Below are 11,538 nucleotides of genomic sequence, written 5' to 3'. Positions count from 1 at the left end.
AAAACTTTTGTAAAGGGATTTTTGGTGAAATTGTCAGTTAGGGGTTAAATTGAAAAATGCAATAAATTCATGGTAAAATTTGTGAACTTTTTAAATATGTGGGTTGTTATAAGTATGTATAAAAATCGGCTAGGCTTAAGTAGGCATACAATTTTATGAATTTTATTTTCTAAGCCTAAAGGATGAAATTGCAAAGAATTAAAAGTATAGGGGCAAAATGGTAATTTTGCCATAATACGTTTTGGATTAAATTGAATAAATTACATGTTGATTTGATTTAAATTTATATGTATAGATCCAGTTAGACCTCGTACAGAGTTAGATTGGGGCAAAGAGAAAGTCTCAGATTAATTGCCTCTGTATCTATGTTTACTCGTCGAGGTAAGTTCATATAATTAAATTTCTTTTACATGTTTTTAATTGAAATATATAAATGTTATGATTTTTCATATATAATTATCGAATGTATATCCAACGATGTACGATGATTATCGAGACCCGTTTGATCCATAGGAATTCGTAGGATACAAATGACATGTCATTAGGGTTACCAATTTGGTTAAGGTCCTACATGTGTTGTGGACACACCACAACTCGTACGGGCTTGCTGACTTACAGCTCGTGAGAGCATACCAATTTACAGCTCATGAAAGAATACCGATTTACAGGTCGAGAGAGTATAACGATTCACAGCACGAATGAGCATACATGAATAGGATTTGATGGATTACAGTTTAGCACACTATGTGTGAGCTAGCCTGAGTATCCAAGGATATTCTAAATGGTTTAACGAGTAATATTATGTTACATGATGATATGGGTTTGATACGAACTATTACAGGTATTTACATAAAATACATGGAAATGAGTTTACATGATATATAGATACATGATATGGATGTTACATGTTTATGGAAACTTGATTAATTGTTGAGCTCATCTATGATTATTGATTCATATATGAATTTACATGACTAATGTGGTTGGTGTATATGCGCTTAGGCTTTTGGCCAAGTTGTGTAGGAATATGCTTTGTTACTTACCTATTATTTAATCAAATGTTAAGTTTAATTCCATGTTATACGAACTTACTAAGCTTAAATGCTTACTCTGTGTTATTTTCTATGTTTATAGTGGATTAGAAGCTCGTTCGGTTTGGAAGTTTGGCGGAGCTATATCACACTATCCATCAGCTCTTTTGGTACTTTTGGTTGGTTTAATTTTGGTTATAATGGCATGTATAGGTTATTTTGGCTAAGGTTGGCTTATATGTGTTTTGGTTGTTGGGAATGACTATTTGGTTGGTTTGCATTTTGGCCTTGTATTGGTGAAATGGTATATTTTGATGTGTATATAAGTAGCCTTGTAATAGTTAATATGTGACTATATGGTTGAATGATGGAAGATAGAAAGGTAGTTGAATGTACATATTAAATATGTCATATAATTTGTTATGATGTGGTGCTTTGTTGTGGAAGGCATATATGTATATTGATACTAGTGTTTAAGTGATTAACTGGTACCATTTGTTGTGTTTTGGGAAGTTACATGGTAATTTTTTATGCAAATATGCACATATATTAGTTGATCATTTGACCAAAATGAGTTTATGATTATACATGTTTATAAATTGTCATTTGAAGTGCCTAGTGGCATATTAGTTGTATGTGATTATACCATATGAATGAAGAGGGAATGTGCATGATTTTGGTACTTTGTAATGGCTTGTATATATGTGTACTGGTGATTATAAGAACATGTCAATTTGGGTAAGGCAAAAAGGCTTGAAAAATAGTCTATTTTCGTCCACACGAGTAGAGACACAGGCGTGTGTCTCAATTGTGTATGATACACGATCAGGTAACACGGCCGTGTGTCCCTTGTACCTTTCAAAAGGTTAAAAGCCAGGCTGTTACATGGCCTAGCACACGGCTTGGTACACGGGCGTGTGAGGTTACTTCAAAGGGTACACAGCCTAGCACAAGGGTGTATGGCTTGGCCGTGCGGCCCAAGTCAGTGAGTTACACGAGCACGGACATGGTCTGGAACACAACCATGTGTCACTATTTTGAAAGCCCATATGGCCTAAGACACAAGTGTGTCTCTTGGCCGTGTGACCCTTGCACCTTTGAAAATTTTCAATGTTTTCTGAAAAGTTCTCTGAGTTCTCGATTTAGTTCTACCGCATATTTTAGACCTCAAAGGCTCGTATAAGGGACAATATGTATATTTTGAATTGGTTTTATTGTGTTTATTGATATTTTATGAAATGTTTGAAATTATGTTCGTTTGTACTGTAAACTCCGGTAATACTCTGTAACCCTGTTCTGGTGACGGATATGGGTTAGGGGTGTTACATTTATTGGTATCAGAGCTACGGTTTAGTCAATTCTCAGAGTGAATGTAGCGTGTATGAGTCTATCTATACATGTCATTATACAACCTTTGATAGTGTGATATCTCCTGACCGTTTTAAACATGTTTTCATATAGCAATGACATCCAACCGAGGTGACTCTGATGAAGTAGAGAGTAACGCTCAAGTCTGCATTCACGGAGTTGCATCAAGCAGTACAAGCCTGTATCTGAGGGCAGGGGAGGAGAGGCTAAAGAAGCCTTCTTTCAAATAATGAATGAATGGTTTACCAAGTTTGTACGGACGAACTCGGCTGCTCAACAACCTTCTCCCCCACCTGCTCCCCAACTAGTTCTCATTATTCCTCAAGGTATGGAACCAATCCGAATTAGTAAGCCTCCTGTTGATAAGATATGTAGCAACGAGGCTGAATAATTCTGAGCTGCTACTGAAGATGATCCCGAAATAGCTGAATTCTGTTGAGAGACTACAATTAGGGTTTTTGATAAGTTATCTTGTTCACTAGCCAAGTGCGTTAAATGTACGGTATCGTTATTGAAAGATTCAGCTTACCAGTGGTGGAACACGTTGATTTCTGTTGTGTCGAGAGAGTGGATCACCTGGGAATTTTTCCAAATTGAGTTTCGAAAGAAATATATTAGTCAGAGGTTTCTGGATCAGAAACGTAACGAATTTCTGAAGCTTAAACAGGGACGTATGACTATGTAAGACTATGAGCGGGAATTTCTTAGACTGAGCAAGTATACCCGGGAGTGTATTCCGTCTGAGACAGCCATGTGTAAAAGATTTGAAGAAGGTTTAAACAAAGACATAAAGCTTCTAGTTGGAATTCTTAAACTAAAAGAGTTCGTTGTACTGGTTAACTGGGCACATAAGGACGAAGAACTGAGTAAAGAGAAAAGAAGTGTTGATTTTGAAGCTAGAGACTTGAGAAAGAGATCGACTTGGAAGTCATATAAGTCAGTATCAAAGAAATCAAAAGAATATCACAAGCATTTTACAACTTCTGTGGGACATTTTAGTAGAGACAGAGGTACCCGACGCTCTAGTCCTATACCTCAGGCTACATCTGTAGCGAGTGTGGGTAGTGTCAGAGATGCCAGACCCGAGTGTAAGTATTGTAACATACCACATCATGGTGAGTGTCTAGTGAAGAACGGAGAATGTTTCAGATGTGGTTCCTTCGACCACTATCTTAGTGATTGCCTAGAGAAATCTAAGAAAGAGAAAGTTCAAACTACGAGATCAAGCAACACAGCTGCTTGACATAGACCACCTCATAATCCCAGAAATGTCAGTGGTAGCCATGATATGACGAAAAACTCTACTGTGAGATCCGAGGGACAAGCACCAACTAGGGCTTATGCTATTCGCACACGTGAGGATACTTTTGTTCTAGATGTTATTACCAGTACTTTCTCTATTTATGATACTAATGTTACTGCTTTCATTGATCCGGGATCAACCCATTTATATGTTTGTACGAATTTAGTATCTAGTAAAAATTTACCTATTGATTCTACTGAATTCATGGTTAAAGTATCAAACCCCCTAGGTCAATATGTGCTAGTTGATAAAGTTTACAAAAACTGTCTTTTGATGACACGGGGTTATAGTTTTTTAGCTGATTTGATGTATTACCATTTGATGAATTTGATGTGATTCTACGTATGGGTTGGCTAACTCTGCATGATGCTGCTGTAAATTGTAGACGAAAGCTTATCGTATTAAAATGTCAGAACACTGAGACGCTTGTATTGAATCAGATAATCCAAGTGGGTTGCCTATTGTTATATCAGCTATGTCAGCATAGAAATATGTGAGAACAGGTTGCAATGCTTAGATTGCTTATCTATTGGATACTAAAGTATCTAAATCGAAGCTTGAATCAATGCTAGTGGTTTGTGAGTATCCCGATGTGTTTCCAGAGGGATTACCTAGATTACTACCGGTCAGAGAGGTTAAGTTTGCTAAAGAACTTGTACCGAGAGCATCACCGATATTGATAGCACCTTACAGAATGGCTCCTACCGAGTTGAAAGAGTAGAAGGCACAGCTGCAAGGGTTGATAGATAGGGGTTTTGCTAGACCTAGTTTTTCACCTTGGGGTGCACCTATTCTATTCATTAAGAAAAAGAACGGATCAATGAGCTTGTGTATAGAATACCGTCAGCTCAACAAGGTTACAATCAAGATTAAATATCCATTGACTCATATAGATGATCTATTTGATCAGTTGAAAGGTGCCACAGTATTCTTGAAGACTAATCTTCGTTCTGGTTATTATCAGCTAGAAGTGAGAGATTTAGATGTGCCGAAAATTGCATTTAGAACTAGGTATGGACACTAAGAATTTTTTGTGATTTCGTTTGGTTTAACTAATGCACCTACAGTATTTATGGATTTGATGAACAGAATCTTCAAATCGTATTTAGACAAATTTATGGTTGTATTTATTGAGGACATTCTGATCGAATCTTGAGATAAGTCCGAGGATGTTGAACACTTGAGAATTCTTTTGTAAACCTTGCGGCATAAACAACTATTTGCTAAATTTAGCAAATATGATTTTTGGCTCTGAGAAGTCAATTTTCTAGGACATATAGCATTGGTTGAAGGCATCAGAGTTGATGCGAGTAAAAGTTTTGTAGTTGTTGATTGGAAACCACCGAAAAATGTATCTGAAGTTAGAAGTTTTCTAGGATTAACTAGTTATTACCAAAGGTTCATTAAAAGGTTCTCAATAATAGCTATACCACTGATGTGACTCTTACAGAAGGATGTGAAATTTGAATGGTTTGATACATGTTAGCAAAGTTTCAATCAGTTGAAAGCACTTTTGATTGAAGCACCAGTTTTGGTTCAGCCTGAAACGGGTAAAGAATTTGTACTTTTCAGCGACGTATGTTTAAATGGTTTAGGTTGTGTTTTATTGCAAAGCAAAGTAATAGCTTATGCTTTCAAACAGTTAAAGTCGCATGAAAAGAACTACCCGACACATGACTTTTTACGTTGAAAATTTGGCGACACCATTTTTTCAGTGAAAATGTCATATATTTACCAATCATAAAAGTTTGAAGTACCTAATGTCACAAAAAGATTTGAACCTGAGGCAGCGTAGATAGATCGAACTGTTAAAATATTATGAGTTAACTATTGATTATCATCCGAGAAAAGCTTATATAGTTGCTGATGCTCTGACTAGAAAATCTTTCTTTACTCTGCGAGTGATGAATACACGACTGACATTATCTGACGATGGTTCGATATTAGCTGAGTTGAAAGCTAAACCGATGTTTTTACAACAGATCTGTGAAGCTCAGAAGTGTGATGACGATGTGTTAGCTAAATGGGCATAGTGTGAGTCGACATCTAATTCAAAATTTCATATAGGACCTGATGATTGTTTATTGTTCAGAGGTAGAGTTTGAGTACAGAAGAATTCAGGGCTCATTCAGAGAATCTTACATGAAGATCATAGCGGTAGCTTGTCTGTTCTTTCAGGAAGCAATAAAATGTACAGTGATTTGAAACATATGTACTAGTGGCATGGAATGAAACATGAGATTTCTGATTTTGTATCGAGATGTTTGGTATGTCAGCAAGTTAAATCTAAACATTAGGTACCTTTAGGACTGTTACAACTAGTGATGATACCGGAGTGGAAATGAGATATAGTTACTATGGATTTCGTATCAGGTTTACCCTTGTCACTGAGAAAGAAAGATGCCATCTGGGTTATCATAGATCATTTGACAAAGTCTGTACATTTTATTCCGGTACATACAAACCACTCCCTTGAAGGATTAGTTGAGTTATATGTTTTTAAGATTGTCAGATTTCACGGAGTGCTAGCCTCCATTATTTCTGATAGAGATCCGCACGACAGAGTATTCTTGAAAGTATCACCTTGGAAGAAAGTTCTTTGATTTGGTTGTAAAGGGAAGCTTAGTTCGCGATTTATCGGGCTGTATGAGATTACTAAAAGAATCGGACATGTTGCATACCGATTAGCTTTATCGTCAAAACTAGAAAAGATTCATAATGTCTTTCACATGTCTATGTTACTATGGTACTGATCTAACCCTTCACATGTTATTTTTCCCGACGAATTTCGAGATTCATCCTAATATGTCGCATAGTGAAGAATCGATCAGAATTCTGGCACGGGAGGTGAAATATTTAAGAAATAAGAACATAGATTTAGTAAAAGTTCTCTGGCAGTGACATGGAATGGAAGAAGCCACCTAGGAACCCGAGAAAGCTATGAGAAAGAAGTACTCGAACCTCTTTTCTAGTAAGATTTTCGGGGAAGAAAAAACCCTTTAGGGGGAGAGTTGTAACAACCTGTTTTTAGTGAAATCGGAATAGTGGTTCTAGGACCACAAATTCAAAGTCAAAAAATTTATTTTTTTATTATTTTATTGCCTACAACATGATGGAAGTACCATATAAAAATTTCGTTAAGAAATTTTACCGTTTACATGCTTAATTTGATAAAAAGGACTACATCGCATAAAGTGCAAAAGTTGAGTTCTAATAGCTAAAGGTATTAAATAGCTATATAAATTTATAGTGGAAGTCCTTATATGGTAATTAGACCATTTAACTTGATAGTGGATGCACATGGCTTGGCAATTTTGTAAATATTAATGTTTTTAAATGTTAATTAAGTAATTAGTAAATAGAGCTAATAATAAATGAAACAAATGAAAAAGTCATCATCTTTTACTTGTTTCAACCAAAAATAAAATGGAAGATTAGCCATGGAAGAAGCTTAGTTCGGTCATCTTCGTCTTTGCTAAATTGGTATGATTTTTTATCACGTTTTTTATTATTTTTACGTTTTTGGGATTATTGTAGCTTAATCTAGCTAACCCGGGGATTAATTTGTAAAATTGTTAAACTATTAGGGTTTTACCATTAATGAATAAATATGAGTTTTGAAGTTTGATGATATAAAATGAATGGTTGTTGTTAGATAAACAACTTTTGTATAGGGATTTTTGGTGAAATTGTCAATTAGGGGTTAAATTGAAAATTGTGATAAATTCAAGGTAAATTTTATGAATTTGTAAAATATGTGGGCTGATATAAGCATGTATAAAAATTGGCTAGGCTTGGGTAGGGGTAAAATTTCATGAATTTTATTTTTCGAGCCTAGGGACTAAATTGTAAAGAATTAAAAGTCTAGGGGAAAATGGTAATTTTTCCAAAATAAGTTTTGGATTAAATTGAATAAATTACATGTTGAGTTGAGTTAAATTTATATGTATAGATCCAGTTAGACCTTGTACAAATTTAGATCGGGGAAAAGAGAAAGTCTCACATTAATTGCCTTTGTATCTATGTTTACTCATCGAGGTAAGTTCATGTAATTAAATTGTATATATATGTTTTTAATTTACATATATAAATGTTATGATTTGGTTGAGGTCTTGCATGTGTTGCGGACACACCACAGCTCGTATGAGCTTACCAATTTACAACTCGAGAGAGCATACCGATTCACAGCTCGTATGAGCATACATGTACAAGATTTGAGGTATTACAATTTAGCACACTATGTGTCAGCTCTCCAAAGTATCCAATGATGTTCTAAATGGTTCAACGGGCAATGTTCTGTTATTAGATGATATAAGTTCGATACGAACTATTACAGGTATTTATATGAAATACATGGAAATGATTTTACATGATATATAGATGCATAATATAGATGTTACATGTATATGGAAACTTGATTAATTGTTGAGCTCATCCATGATTATTTATTCATATATGAATTTACATGACTAATGTGGTTCATGTATATGTGCTTAGGCTTTTAGCCAAGTTGTGTTGGAATATACTTTTGTTACTTACCTACTATTTAATCAAATGGTAAGTTAAATTCTATGTTATACGAACTTACTAAGCTTAAATGCTTACTCTGTGTTACTTTCTGTGTTTATAGTGGATCAGAAGCTCGTTCGGGTTGGAAGTTTGTTAGAGATATATCACGCTATCCATCGGCTCTTTTGGTACTTTCAGTTGGTTTAATTTTGGTCATAATGGCATGTATTGGTTATTTTGGCTAAGGTTGGCTTATATATGTTTTGGTTGTTGGAAATGACCATTTGGTTGGTTTGTATTTTGGCCTTGTGTTGGTGAAATGGTATATTTTGATGTGTATATAAGTAGCCTTGTAATAGTTGATATGTGACTTGATATGGTTGAATAAAGGAAGATAGAAAGGTAGATGAATGTGCATATTAAATATGTCATATAATTTGTTGTGAATTGGTGCTTTGTTGTCGAAGGCATATATGTATATTGATACTAGTGTTTAAGTGATTAATTGGTACCATTTGGTGTGTTTTGGTAAGTGAGTTACATGGTAAGTTTTGATGCAAATATGCACATATATTAGTTAATCATTTGACCAAAATGAGTTTATGATTATACATGTTTATAAATTGACATTTGAGGTGCCTAAGGGCATATTATTTGTATTTTATTATAGCATACAAATGAAGAGGGAATGTGCATGATTTTGGTACTTTGTAATGGCTTGTATATATGTGCATTGGTGATTGTAGGTACATGTCAATTTGGGTGTGAAAAATGGCTTGAAAATAAGCCTATTTTTGTCCATACAGGCAGAGACACGGGCGTGTGTCTCAGCCGTTTATGATACATGACTAGGTGACATGGGCGTTTTTCTTAGCCATGTGTGATACACGGCCAAGTGACACGGCTGTGTGTCCCTTGTAGCTTTGAAAGGGTTGCAAGTCAGGCTGTTACACGGCCTAGCACACGGGCATGTGAGGTTACTTCGAAGAGTACATTGCTTAGCACACTAGTGTGTGGCGTCACCGTGTTGCCCAAGTCCATGAGTTACACGGGCACGAACATGGGCTAGAAGACAACCGTGTGTCCGTATTTCGAATTCCCACAAGGTCAAAGACACGAGCATATCTCTTTGCCGTGTGAGTTACACAGCCCGGCCACACGACTGTGTCACCCTTACATCTTTGAAAATTTTCAATGTTTCTTGAAAAATTCTCTGAGTTCCCGATTTAGTCCTAACTTGTTTAAAACGAGTAGTTTGGGCCTCAAGGGCTCGTACAAGGGACAATATGTATATTTTGATTTGGTTTTATTGTGTTTATTAATATGTTATGAAATGTTTAAAATTATGTTCGTTTGGGCTATAAACTCTAGTAATACTCTGTAACCCTGTTCTAGTGACGGATATGGGTTAGGGGTGTTACAAAGATTATGTTTGGTTTGTGCACTTTATTGTTTATCAAACTTTTTCATTTTTGGTCACTTGTTAATGCTTGTAATTAAGGCTCTTTATGATATGTTTGGAATGGTTTGATAATGGTCCATTTGTGGTATGTTTTGGTAAGTAATTGAACTAGGTTATAATAACTGAAATAAGGTAAGGTTGATTTGTTTTGGCATGTTATGTTTTGGTATATTTGAGGTGCCTTTGAATGGCATATTGATTATGTAATTTAGGATGCTTGAAATGGTATGTTTATGCAAGTTTGAATGGTGTTTAATTCCTTAATGGTGTGCACAATTGGATTGAATGTTTATGCATAATTTGGTTTCGAAATGTTTTGATTTTAGGTAAATTTTGGGTTCTTACAGCTTGCGACACTGCCGTGTGTCATCTGAGAATTTCTTAGGGTTTAAGTTGGTGAGTTACACAACCTAGCGTACACGGTCGTCTGGCCGTACTAAGTGAGTTACACGAGTGAGGACACGGGTTGGGATACGGTCGTGTGTCCCTTGTTCGAAAGTTACACGACCTGGGGTGATGTCATACAACTTGGCCACACGGTCGTGTGACCCCTATTTCTAATTTTTACAACTTTTTCTTAAAATTTTCGTTTTGTTTCAAATAGTCCCGAATTGCTTCCAAGTTATTTCTAGGGCCTCGATGGCTCGAATTAAGGACGAAATGTATGAGAATGAATAGTTTATGATATATTTAAATTATTAAATATTATTATGTTTAAATGTTTTTGATTGAATGGTAATGCTCTGTAACCCTAATTTGACGACGGATATGGTTTAGAGGTGTTACATAAATCAACCTTTAATTTCATTTTTGAGTCGAATATTTCATTTAACTTAAAGAATGACATAAGCGATCTTTAACACGGTGCTCAACGGACCCACTTCTCAGGCATATTCCTGACTTTTCCAACACTCGCTTAAATGGCACTTATTAAAATACTTACAAATAAAAATTTCTCGGTGATCTAATAGAAACTCTAATATTAGCTTTTAGAACATTCTAAGATGGTATATCCTCTCTAGCCTACTTCAAAGGTCATGAGTTTGGGCCAGTAGAACTAGACCTCCTCTTTTACGTACTTTGTTATTTTCCTTTCTCTTGCATTCAAACCACTTACTCCCTTCTAATATCTTGTTCTTTTCAACTGTAGTCTCAGAAACCCATTTCTAAAACTCCTACATTGCTTGTAACAGCCTGTTTTCAGTAAAACCAGAATAGTAGTTTTGGGACCACAAATCTGAAGTCAAAAAATTTATTTTATTATTATGTTATTGCCTAAAGCATGATAGTAGTATCGTACAAAAATATTGTTAATAAATTTTGCCATTTAAATGTTCAATTTGATAAAATGACTAAATTACATAAAGTGCAAAAGTTGAGTTCTAGTAGCTAAATCTATTAAATAGCTATAGAAATTTAAATTTTAAGTCCTTATATGGTAATTACACAATAAATGGTGATAGTGGAATGTGTTGGCTTGGTATTTTTGAAATTAGTAATATTTTATAAGGTTATAAAGGTAAAATAATTAATAATAAAAAATAACATATGAATTATATGTCCATCTTCTGCAAAAAAACACTTCAACCGATTCTAACATGGAGAAACCATAGCTAGGGTTTGGCCATGCTTCTTTTACTTGATTGGTAAGATATTTTGTCACGTTTTTAATTATTTCTATATTTTCGGGATCGTTGTAGCTTAATCTAGCTAGCCCAGGGACTAATTTGTGAAACTATTAAACTATTAGAGTTTTCCCATGAATGAATATAAGTTTTTTTTTTTATGTTTGATGGAAGAAATTGGATGGTTGTTTTTAGATAAACAATTTTTGTTAAGAGATTTTTGATGAAATTGTCAAATAG

Source organism: Gossypium raimondii, chromosome 3 (assembly GCF_025698545.1).
Source record: "Gossypium raimondii isolate GPD5lz chromosome 3, ASM2569854v1, whole genome shotgun sequence".
NCBI lineage: Eukaryota > Viridiplantae > Streptophyta > Magnoliopsida > Malvales > Malvaceae > Gossypium > Gossypium raimondii.
This window is presented reverse-complemented; position numbering follows the sequence as displayed.